Source organism: Lissotriton vulgaris, chromosome 7, assembly GCF_964263255.1.
Source record: "Lissotriton vulgaris chromosome 7, aLisVul1.2, whole genome shotgun sequence".
Taxonomy (NCBI): Eukaryota; Metazoa; Chordata; class Amphibia; order Caudata; family Salamandridae; genus Lissotriton; species Lissotriton vulgaris.
The window spans coordinates 310,409,116-310,421,645 of record NC_141695.1 but is presented as its reverse complement, the minus strand read 5'-3'; positions in this window follow the sequence as shown (position 1 = coordinate 310,421,645).

Sequence of the window (12,530 nt, the reverse complement as noted above, 5' to 3'; positions counted from 1 at the left end):
TGTGGGCCTACTGTTATGAGCAGACACGCCTAGTGTCAAATAATTATAAACACAAACTTCTGCACTTTAAGTATCTACACAGAATCCGCGCCTTGAAACCCTCCGGGTGAGTAGTGCGCTATATAAATGCTTTGATTGATTGATTGATTGTTTGAGTGTAACCCCTGTGTTGCTCGCAAAGATGGATTGTGCAAAGCTGGATTGCTGTCAGAGATGTGCGATGGCGCATGCTGATTTCATTCACTTGGCATGGAACTGCCCTGCGGTGCTGGCTTATTGGGAGGCGGTGTTTGGGCATCTTGAACAAATGGTTGAGATAGGGCTCATGCATACACCCTTGCTGGCCCTGCTGGGGTATGTACTCCCTTTGAGTCCGTGTATAATGCATTTCGCCGCAATTGCGCTAGTGTTGGCTAAAAGACAGGTCTCCCTGAACAGGGGTGGAACGGTGCCGCCTCTAGTGGGAGCCTGGCTCAGAGATATGATTTATTGCCACATTACTAGCGATGTATATACATCTTGGTTGCCTCTTGCCTCCCGCCCTAAAAACATTTGGCAGCCGCTCCGTTCTTACTTGTAATTACACCCAGAGCTCACTGACTGCACTGTTTCAAATGATGATGTGATTGTTGGCTTAGCCGACTGGTCCTGTGGATCGGAATTGCCAAAATATTTCTGTTACATGAGCCTGTATTATTGTTTCATAGTTAATGATTACGGAATTATTGCTGTAGGCGTGGCTGATTTTTGTCTTTATCCGTCAATGATTGATTAATGTAATCCACATTGCATGTACAGTTTTGTATGCCTCTTTGAAAAAATGCAATAAAAACAAGTTTTAAACAAAACAGTATTAGAAACATGAGGAACTGAGTACCTGATGATGTGTGCTTGCGGGCGTTATTCCCTGCAGGAAGCAAATGTAATATTTGCTGTTTCTTGGTTAGCCGTATCTACCCCGCCTCCTCTCATATCTGTCTCTCACTCTGTCTCTCTCTCTTTTGAAAGAAAGAGAGATGAGCAATTTAATGAACAGGGAGACAAGGCTGTTGGCACAGAACCTAAGCCATGCACACACAGGGTCTTAATAAGATCTCAAGGTTGTTATACAAAAATATGTTCAGGAAAACCTTCCTTACACTTTGGCATTGCTCTGCTGAATATGAGCCCAAAGTTTCTGCCTTCTGATCGGAAATACAACCACACATCTGGCAGCTGGCACAAGGGTGTGGCAGTTACACAGCTAGTGTGACTCCTTGGGATGGAACTGAAGGAGCCTGGTTCCACATTATAGATCTACTCTGGAACCTCAGGCCGATGTCTCTTTTTAGCAGCATGAAACCATGGAGGGGAGGAGAATTGTTAGCCAATCAATCACTACCATTCCAATGAACTATGACTCCGAAGACTCACAGACTCCCACTTGAGTTTAGTTAGTTTATTACAAAGCCAAGAACAGTTGGAGATACTAGCACCTCAGTATGAGGGTGTAGAAATGCATTGGAACTAATGCAAAGCTGAACCTATGGGTAAAATTAAGGTGGTGCAACATGAACAGAATAATCAGCTCCAGAATCAGGATACACAACATTATGGCACCAACATCGAGATTAATCTGTCCCTACTCTACCACTAGACATCCCTACTTAACATTCCCCAAGGCAGGATCCACAAAGGTGTCAGCACGTGAAGTCTTCCTAAGAAGTCTCTTAACGTTGAACGGGTCAAGTAGCATAAAGCTACAGAGATTGTTCTACGATGCTCTCTCTCGGCAAAAGCAGAAGTCCCCGGACATACTCCCTAACTTAGATACTTTTCTTTGCAAAATGCATCCAAGATGCATTTCAATATCACACCATCCAAACAAGCCACCTCCTCGCAGGTAACTTTCCACATGGCAGCGATACTCCCAGGCATTGGCAAGATGATCTTGAATCCCAGGCTTACTCCGATGAGAAAATACAACAGTCCTTTATTATCAGTAAGCCTCCCTAAGCCTAATTCCTAAAACAAAGACATTATTCTAACTAACAAGGATGATTTTTTCCACCTGCAACTGAAACGTGAGAAAGAACAAATCCAACATGCACATGAATTTCACAAGTAGATCTAATATGAGAGCCTCCAGGGGAAAAGTACAATTCAGGTCTACAGAAATCGGTCAAAATAAGAAATGGCACAAGGCCTCATGAAATTACACTTATAAAATAAACATTATTACTGAGCACATCTAAGTTAACACGTTACATAAGCACATTAATTGTGTGAATACTTATCAGCAACATGTACAAATTTTGCACGTTAATGTTTTCGTTTAACCACATGTTGTAAGTTAATTTCTTCACGTGTACATTTGAAAATATCCCTAACACTTCATGTTTCACGTTATTACGGTTTACGTTCTACTGGCCTAAGTTAATGAAATACAATTATATGTAGGTGCGAACTATCTAGGATTATAATGCACCTCTACAAATGAAAGAGCAAAAATTGCGCTCTAACAGAGCCAAATTCCTGGCAGTGACTGTAAGAATTGCGGCCAAAACTTCAGCTCAAAAGGTCAATTTTAAAGAACATCTGAAGAGATGAGTCAGGAGTCTGCACACGTAGTTTTACTAATAGAATTTTGTAGTACAAGAGTTGCAGTACTACTTTATGTATTACAAAATGCAATGTGTGAATATGCCCCAACATGAGGGACGGAAGGAGGACAAGAGGAATTATGGAGGAAGGTTATGGGTTAGTATGGTAGGGGAGAAGCATGCTCCTATGTCTGTCTGGATGTGTACTTACTCAGAGGAAATCACATGCTTCTTGAAGAAACCAGTTTCCTCCGACCCTCTGCTCCGCAGCATGCTCTGTGTTATGCAGCCAGATCATGAGGGGATGGTGAGAAACTGAGGTAGATTCTTCCTTTACATACATTGAAAGTATTTGTGTAGTAGTTTTCCAAGCTTAAAAAGGTGCACTGCTGGTGTAGCCTGTGGAGGTCAGGCATGGTCAGGCCGGGTGCGTCACGCTTCACTTATCTGTTTTTGGAGCCTGGGTCCAGTGATCATCACCTTGTCAGTCCATTACCAAAGAAGCATTTGCAATGCAATAGGTCTCGCATTTACGTAAGTTTGAGCTATTGGCATTGTAAATGACAATGCCTTTTTTTATGATTTGGTTTTTAAAAATAAATAAAAGGCATTGCCATTTGCAATGGCAATAGCTTAAACTCGCGTACATGCGAGACCAATTGCATTGCAAATGATTGCTTTCAATGGGTGTCTGGCATAGCTTCTTGTTGGGGTGAATGGGGGGGGTTGAATAGGGAAATTTTGCAAACAGCACATCCTTGCCAATGGCACACATTATTACCACCTTGAGGTGTCCACGATGCAACCCGCTCCCACAAACAGCACTGCATTTTTAGGTGTGCCCTTTGGTTTTTTTACCCTGGCGGGCCCCAGACCCTGTTTCGGTTGAAAGAGTGGGCACAGTATGGAGGGCTAATATTTGAAGTAAAGAGGATGTGGCATGCTTTGCATTAATGTTAGTGTGTGTTTTTGATTGTATTGTCTCGTGACCATAGCTTTTTTGTTTTGCAAATTATTCCTAGACATAATTTAAGTGCTACTCAACCCAGGAGCAGATTAGCACTGTTCTGTAAAACACAGTAAAATCAATACATTACTACATGTTTTTACTTTGTGTTGAAATGTGCAAAAAATGCATTAACATTTAACTGTAATTGATACTTATTCTCACGGACTATTCATCATGACCCTTTCCGTAGGCGTACGGATGCATCTGGACAATGTTCAACAGTTTAATCTAATCTGCGCAGGTGAGGCAGTTATATCGATGAGAACGTGTCGAAAGTCTCTCTGCAAGGCTTGGAAAAGCTATGCCACGCTGCCCTTCTATTTCAGTGAACTCTCTCAACTAAGTAAGTTCTCCATAGGTTAATCTGGTCATTTGTCAGCAGAGCCAGGCCCTACTGACAAGGAATGCAGCACATCCTATGCGTCTCTCTGACTGGAGTGAGGGTGGTGACTACCCCCTTCTCTTGGGCTGTGAGGTGATTGGTAATAATTCTAGTTCAGGCCTGGTGGGTAGAATGCCTCTTGGCTCTCTCCAGTAAAGACCCGTTCATCTTATCCTAACTTGTGTGATAGGTGTGGGTGTAGTGTGTATTGTGCCTGTGAGTGCTTAATTGGGTAGATTATGTGGTAGAAACCAGGAAATGTAAACCCAGTGTATCTCGTACCTTCAAACATGCTGGCAGCTGTGCGTGCCCTCGCGGAGGGTGGCACAGATTGGTAATCAGCGGCAGGTTGGCATGTTCCCTGCAGCTGAGCTCTGAAGGTGGGGCGGCCTCCCCCACGTGTAGAGGAGGCTTGAGTCCCGGAGGAAGTTCAAGTAGAAGCTGCCCCTTTCATTTACAACTTCACTTAAGTGATTAACTCACGGAGATATCTTAGTAAATATAGTGACTGACAACAGCGCTATCTTCTGGGTCAATATTTTGAGTGAAACCGAAACTAGGAAACTGGTTCAGGTGAAACCTGGTGCTTCCCTCCAGCAGGCGAATCTTACACGCTCAGGGTTGAGTGTGGAACATTCATGTTTATCAAAGGAAGGGTGCCCTCTGTTCTGTATCGTCCTCTGCTGACCCCTAAAGCCCTTTAAACCTATCCTATTCACTGCTGAGTGCCCATTAGCTATAGAAGAAAAGGCACTGGACTGAGAGCACTACGGAACCAGGATGGCTCGTAAGAGATGGCAGGGTTGTGGGACACCAATGCACCGAGTAGAAGGCACGAGAGTCCTCCAGCTTGACGTCGAAACGTAAAAAAATTAAATTGATCCAAAAAATACATACCCGAGAGAGGTGCCTGCGCCACAGTAAGACATGTGCTTTCAATTATAGCGCCGTGTCTGGGCACGATAATTGAAACCACATGGCAGTGGTTATCAAAATAGACACAAATAGGCCATGGGCGGAGCAATATGCCCGCCTTTGGCCAATTGTGTGCTGTCTTTTATAAAAAGACGCATGAAAAGCCCGATAGCCTGGGCCAAAATGAAAAGCAAATGCACGAGTGTGTGCGATTCCTAGGTCCATTTCTAAACCCCCTACAAGAGGTCTCTCGCTGAGCGAACAGTGCTGCGCACTGCAACGCTAGACGAGAGACCTAAAAAGCAGAGGAAGACCAAAGGCTCGGATGCTCTGAAGTTTCCCAAGGGTGCAACCAATGAGTATAGAGCAAGCGTGTGGAGACTGGTAAGATTGTCGGGCGATTTATAAACGAATCCTATGTCAACTCTCACACTCAGGGCTGTCATTGGAGGATGTATACAGCCACACAATTGGGTGTCAAAAAGCTGCTCTGAAATTACAAACAAACGCTTTTTGCTATACAATCTGCTACGAACAGCGAACATTCACCTGAAATAACAGATGTTCAGTGTATATAATGAACAAGTAATCACCATAACAGGATGAATGAGAGAGAAATGGATGGAGAACCCCTGTCAGGACAGTTAGTGATGGCCTCAGTTGAAAAGGGGGCAGTCACTTGAGCAGGCCGCAGCCTTAAGTATCAGATTCACCAAATAAGGAGGAGGAGGAGGAGGATCAGGGGCAATGTGGCACCGGTAACGGAAGGAGGTAGCAAGGACTGGCTAAGAATTCTGTTTCTCCTTTTTTCTAGAATTGCAGGCCTGATTTTTGTGTCAATTCACCCCTATTGCTGCAAAGTGCACATCATCATCAGGGGCAGAGTCAAACATTCTCAACTAATTGGATGATGGTGTAAGTTTTTGTGGCTGACAATCAAATGTACAAGGGGCCTTGAAGGTTCTCTCCAGTGATTTTAGTTGGCATTTTAGAGCACAATGAGCCAGAACTATTGACTAAAACTTTCTATGGCTTAGAGATTGGACTCCTTGCCCTAAGCACACTTTTAAGAGAGTGGCAGATAGGACATTGTAATGTACCTTGGATCAGCAATCTGATTAAAAGCTGAGATGAAAGGTGCATTGTAGAGCACACTGTACCAGAAACACTGATCCAACAAGGTCTCCCGGTCTTCCTGCAAGAATCATTAAGGAAAATGACGCATTGCAAAGCACATAGGGCAGGTTATTGTGTAAAAAGTAAACGTAATGTTTCCACAGGGGTTTAGGAATCTCCCTCAGGAAAATTCAAGAAAAGGTATGCACAATGCTGCATTGTAAAGCCTATTTATCCAGTTACATTGATCAAGCTGCCAGATTCATATTTTTCCTAGTTCGCCGGTATCACAAATGCCCAATTATGTGCACAAGTCCATGATTCTGTCACAATCGCCTGGTTGAGTACACATACACATTACCCACCTCAGTTACAATAAACCAGCTGAGAACACAGTGTTATGCCAATATCCAGTGCCAATTAGGCACATGTTTTAATGTAAGCTTTACAACTGCCACATGCAGGTTTACATTGCCATGCCTATTTCATATTTGCAAAGAGAATCCACCTCGTGAGGTATGGAAAGTGTTCCTCACAATAGTGTGGAGCACTTAGGGTTTTTTAAAATACCCCTCACACACCAAAAGGATCCTTGGTGTCATGCTTCATCATAGGGGTCTTTGCATCCCTCCACGGGATGCGGCCTGCTGCGACCTACGACTACGCGGGAGCACTGATAATAGACTATGTATGGTGCATGTGAAGGTTTAATATGTGAGTGAGTGGTGGGATGAGTGAAATATTACAAAGTACCTGGCTCGTAGGACTCTGAAAAATGTTTTATTAGGTCCCCGGGCAGGTGCTGTTAAAAGAAGTGAAGTGCGAGGTGTTTATGTAGTAATTATGTACATCACCTCAAAGTGTGCGTCAACATGTTTCGGAGACTGGGCTCCTTCTTCAGGACAGGGTGCACAACTTCCCCACCTTACTCACGTTTCACTACACAAAAGAATGATGTGTAATTAAAAAAAGTGGTAATATATATATGTGTGTAAATTATAGGTTACAATGTACCTACAGCGGTAATGCTCAAGAAAAATGCGAATTGCAGTATTTGTCTTAGAAATGTTGTGAGCATCATGAGCCTCAAGAACGTCTGGGGTGATAATTGCCAATCTGCAATGAACTCAGTGGGAGTTCTGATCCATGTTACCCCATCCGCGGCTCCGCTGGAATGCTCACGACATTTCTGATAGCCAGAAACCGGTCCTAGGATGCTTGATTCCGGTCCAGGGAAGACATGGCTTGGCAGTTGTGCTGGACTGTTCCCATGAGGCACAGGGTCAAGACTGATTTGCATATGGCCATGTCTGAACTGGGGTGGCGTGGTGAGCAAAATAACGATGGATTAAACCCAGATCTGTGACTGGGGGTGAATGTTTTGCCAATGTGCAACATTCCATCCATCATCTTGTGTGCTTTGCTATTCTAAGAAATTGACCAGTTGGGCATTAACGTTTTTCTAATATTTTTACTGGTGCCAGAAGGAAAGAAATGGGCTAATAGTTAAACAGGACTTTGCATCAGCTTTGGGTTTCTTCAGCAAAGGCTCAACCAAGGATAACTTCCAATTACCCAGCACACAAGTTGAGAGGAGTGATTAAGTAAGGCATTCAAAATCGGATTGATAATCTCAATACCCTTCTTTAGCACCTGCGGGGAGCAGGGGTCTAAAGGCGATCCAGATTTGCATTGCACAGAAGCCTTTTTAGACTGCTCCAAGGATATGGTACTAAACTCTCTGATAGAAGCTGCTACAGGGAAGCTTGTATGGCTGATGGTAACACCTCAATTACTTACTGCTTCTATACAAAGAAACTGTATGAGCCCAGCGTTGGGTCAATCTATGGCAGCTGATAGACAGATTTTGAAACCTTTACTGGAAAGGCTCTCTATCAGTCTCTAAAGAAGCCTTGTCAACTCTTTCACACAAACTAAAATACTCTCAACCAGAAAGAGCAGAATCATATAAGGAATCACCAGATACTACTTTCACAAGCGTCACTCAAGGTGATCCTCCATCTTGCTCAGGTTCCCATTATTAATCTCATGCTCACTAGACGTTTATCACAACTTTGATAGGCTAATCTTTCACAACAACCACAAACCTGACCTATCCCCATCAAGTTCGCTCCTGGTTGCGCCACTCCATGTCAACCTCTGCATGTGCTTTGTTTGCTCTTCTGCTTGGTTTGATTTTGGAAGTAACTGTTTAAATGGCAGTGGCGCTTATCTACCTGTGAGTCCGGAGGGGCCGCCAAAGGGCAAGCGGACAGGCTAGGCAAACCGAGACAGGACTCTCTCCCAAGCCTATGACTTCCACATGAGGAATCAAGGATCTTTTCCATCATAATGGCACCACTTAGAGGAACACTTAGAGTATTTTTGTTGAACTGTCCGATACTCAAGTACCTTGTTCGTAAAGGTTTGAGTTGTCCATTACGGATGCCATTTGTTTGTAGTTATAACCCTTTACAAGAAAATTGACCTACTTCCCGAAAGGTTGATGTGAATGTTTGCAGGACAGACTGAATTTATAAAGATGCCCTTGTTGGGATCAGTGACCAAGGAGATACTCTATATTGCTGCACCTTGCAGGGGAGGTTGGGCCCCATTATTGGAGAAACCTTGCCCCGGACATGGCGGGACTGAGAACACAAACCAGCCCTGGCAATTAAGTTGGTCCGGCTGGGGGGTGGGGGTTGCTAGTGGGAAACACTGCTGCTTATTTTGTTACAGGGGGGCAGTATTGCAGCACTGCTGCAAAACTGGCCCCTAGTAACAAAAACGCCCTATGTGTGAAGGGTATGCCCAGACGTGGGACCCGTGCTCACTACGCCACTGGAGTCAAGCTATCCTGGCTGATGACGGCTGATACCCAGAAACCGGTCCTAGGATGCTTGAGCCCTACCACTGCTGCCCAAAATGCCAACTGTCCAAAATATTGCAGCAAGAGGTGCTCCTATGCAAAAAATGTTGTGCTGTTCCTAACAAAAAGAAGGGTTGGTACTGTCAGTGATGTAAATGGATTATGGGAGGGTGGTTAGAAGTTCACCCTGGGAATCCATATTGTTGGATTTAATGCCCTCACACACCCTTTCAGGTGTCATGCTTCATCATTTGGGCTTGCTCCTCGTTGGGTCGGCGGTGCAATACCCAACGGGCGACACCTCAAAGAGGGGCTCTTTAGCGGAGATCTTTTTCCAACTGCCGTATAGATGAAGTGCGGGTATGGGGCCAGATGTAGGTTGTAGACGTAAGTGTTGTGGGTTAAAATAAAGCTAGTGGTACCTAGAGTACTTTATTCAGAGGGCCACTGCTGTGGTTAAACACGATTACCTTGGAAGGGAGTGAAAGAAAATAATGTTTCCAACTCTGATCCAGAGGTTGTTGTAGTCACCCGGTTCCAGCGGCGATGGGTAGGTGTTAGAAGTGCAGCTCAGGATACTACCAACCTCATGGTGGAAGATCTCCCTGAAGCTTTACCCGCTGGACACTGTTGTTGTTTATTTGTTTTTAATACTAGGTATTGACAATCTCAATGCAAGAAGGGTAATATAATAGTGTTATCCTCCCTGAAATATATATTTTGTGATAGCCATAGGAGCATAGATACGCCACACCATATACAAATTAGAGTAGACAGTTTTCCTCACACTTAGATACCTGCTATCACAGTCACACGTGGTCCTGAAGAATCACTTGATATTCTCTCTATAGCGTGAAACATGTTGACCTGACTACAACAACCTCTGCATCTTATCAACCCTGTTCTCTGTTTTTAATAGTGTGATGGTACAGTCCTGAGGAAGGCACGTACATGTGTCGAAACGCGTAGACATGAAACAGGAAACCATCCAATGATTTTTACATTAATGAATTATTTAAATGATTGAAGACATGCATATGCTATAATGTTATAAATAATCTTTTTACCTTTTGTGTATCATTATGTATTGATTTTATTGAATAATATGTGATTGAAATAAGTATTACATTTGTATCTTTATGTGTACAAGCAATAGTTTATTATTTTTTCTTTAATGTGGATTAAGCCACTTTTCATGTGCTAGTTGGTTTCGAAAATTTGCCTGGGTAATTTACTCACTCATAGGTAGAGCTAGGAACACACACTTGGTCAGGGCCAAGATACCCTCGCGGTGATAAAGTGCTTTAGGAAAATACACATCAAACAGGAAACATCATCAGTGGGGCACAGAGCCATACACAGCAAGACAGGAAGACAGAGAAAGGTACAGAGAGACGTGGACACTAAAAAAAAAATGAACACAGAGTCTAGGAGTGACTGACACAATTAATTGTATAAAGAGACAAGGACAAGGACACACTAAGGCACACATTGGAAAAGGGAGACACTCATGCATGCACAGACAGTGAAACAATGTTATGCACCCTTGGACAAGGAAACACACACAGACACTGGGAAAGATACTTGGACAGGAGAACAAGGGTGTGTACAATGTGACACAGACAATGGGACCAAAGAGACAAACACAGGCAATGATTTGAGGACATTCTATCATTACTAACAAGACAACTATCTTCCTAACATGGCCACATTTGTGCTGTGGAACCCTTGCAAATCCATGACTGTGTATGCATGTATGTGGTATTTATACAGCGTGGACCTAGCTTAAAGGCTGGGAGTGTAGTACAAGGTCCAAAGCAAATGGTGCAGTCAATGTGTGATTGGAGGAGTAACTGGTTTCGAAGGTGTAAAAGATGCATGTTAACGCATCATGATGTGCTCTTTAAAGAGATGTGCCTTCAGCTCTTTCTTAGATTAACTACAGTGCTACCAGGCCAGTGTACGATACAAAAACCGAGTAACATAACGTAAGAGTGTTATACCTTGTCATCAGGTGTTTGGATGCTTAAGCTATCCCATCTAGATTCCCACCTGTCACTCAGAAATCCCCATTTACCTGACGGATCCCTCCAGTTTAGTGGGACTACAAGCATGAAAACAAATCAGAGAGGTAGTTAACTTCTTATTTGAAAGTGGCTGGAGAATATGCCTCCTTTTTAAGTCGAAGCCTACCGGACAACCCAGCTGTCTGATTTGCTAATGACATCTTGGGGACATTCAGAAAGCTTTCCTGGGAATGCATTCCGCCCATTGCTGACCATTGGCTTTGTGGTTTGTAACTCACATTTGCTTGGTTTCTGTTGGCTGGATTTGCTTGCTTTAGGCTGTCCAACTTGACATATTTACTGTATCCTTCAGAGAGCTTGGTTTCCACAAACAGGCCTTCGAATCTTGATCTTATCTCGTCACATTTGCTGTGGATTCAAAGACAGAGATGTCAGGCTCAGTCAGTTCCAAGGGAGCTTGGTGTTTACTTTTCTTTCTCCAACTTAAAGTGAGAGGATTTATGTGACAGTCATGCTGGCTACTAAGTGTGTGCTGGAGGAAGACTGTACGATGTTATTTTTTTTCTAGCATACAACAAATTGTAAATGAACTGTGCAGATATTTCAGAACATATCAGAATTATGAAATCACAAATCAAGCACATTTTTGGGTAATGAAACAAATCAATACACTAGGTGATGCCATTTCCACACATCGTTTGTGCACTGTATACTTTTATCAGTAAAACTGGATGTCTGTGCAAATGTATTGCCCATTTCAATTGAAGATGTGTTGCCTGTAATGGCAATGAGCTACCATACCATGCATATTCCACTTTCCCCAAGACACTCTACCCTGCACCACTCCATGTCACTGCCATCTACTCTCCACTACTCCACACTACACCACGCTACACCACGCTACCTTCAACTGATGTCATTTTAAGAAAGAGGAGATGGATAAAGATTTACTGAAAGAAGAAGCTATCCTGACATCTGTTCATCAAGTCTAAATGATAATATTGCTTGAAAATACTAATTGTGTACAATAGATCCAAAATGTACTAAGTACATTTAACTAATTTTGAAATTGAGTGCTGTTCGACTATTGTGTATGACCACTGTACTTTACTCTGCACGAGTCTACTCTACGCCAATGCTCTCTATGCCACTCTTATCTAAAGCACTGCATTCTAAGCCAAAGCATTTTACACCACTTTACTCAAACCCAATGCACTGTGCCACTTTACTCTACTCTGCAACACTCTACTCTACACCACTGCACTTTAAGTCACTGTACACTATACCGCTCTACACTATTGCGTTCTGCATCACGGCACTCTACGCCACTATATTCTACTCTGCACCACTGTGTTCTATGCCACTTCTCCCTACACTACTCTACACCACTCTACGCCAATGCATGCTACACCACTGCACTCAACTTTATGCCACTCTTCTGCACTCTAGGCAAATGCGCTCCATGCCCCTCTAATCTATTCTGCACCACTGTATTCCATGCCACTGCACTCGGCAACCAGCACCTATGACACCCTGTGCGACAGTTTGTTGGCGCCCCCCACAGACTCCCTCACTACCACCGTTTCACAGTGGCCCCTCAAATCTCCATAACCACTCTCTCTCAGATGTA